Below are 949 nucleotides of genomic sequence, written 5' to 3'. Positions count from 1 at the left end.
TCCAGCCTGGGAGACAGAGCAAGACTCTGTCTCAAAAAAAAAAAAAAAAGAGCTGTCAGTTCTCACATTAGCTTGAATGTGTCTGTAATATTCTTCCTATCTAAAAGCAGGGAGAAAGCAATGCAACATGCTGGGCATTCACCCAGGATACCTCATTTGGGTGGAGAGAAGCAAGGATCATCTCGCATGGCTAATGAGGAAGGCAGGAGGCCTGAGACAGCAACCCTGGCTGGCATGAAGTCTGCGTTCACTGTTTTAGACATGCAAGACAGCTCAGATTCCTTTATTTTCTCCAGATTACCTTCAATCTGGCTGTGAGGAAATTCAGTCTTCCTCCCCCTGCCACACTGGGAGTGTGGATGCCTCAGTGACTCACAGGCACGGTGTCCCTACCCCAGCACCCGAGACCCTGCTCCAGGGGCCAGCGTCCTGTGAGGCAGAAGCCATTTCTTGCTGCAGCACCGGGCCGTCATTCCCCTCAGAGAGCTTGTCACGCCCCAAGGTTCTGTTGGGCCCTGGGCATAGTCCCCACTAACCCATGGCGCCCCACAATCTCCCTACCTCTCTCCATCCCTGGAATTGCTCTCCTCCTATCAGTACACCCAGCATCATGTCTTCAATGAGCTCAGGACTGAAAACACGCACACCACACACACACACACACCATACACACCGTGGACACATCACACACGCCACACAGCACACACACATATACACACCACACACACACACACCATGCACACATACCACACACACCGTGGACACATCACACATGCCACACAGCACACATATATACACATACACTGCACACATACATACACATACACATACCCCCCACACACACACCACACACACACACCACATGCAATGCGGACACATCACACACGCCACACAGCACACACACATACACATACACCACACACACACATACAAATACCACACACACACA

This window comes from Hylobates moloch, unplaced genomic scaffold (assembly GCF_009828535.3).
Source record: "Hylobates moloch isolate HMO894 unplaced genomic scaffold, HMol_V3 SCAFFOLD_10, whole genome shotgun sequence".
NCBI classification, from domain to species: Eukaryota; Metazoa; Chordata; class Mammalia; order Primates; family Hylobatidae; genus Hylobates; species Hylobates moloch.
Note: the sequence above shows the minus strand (reverse complement) of the source record.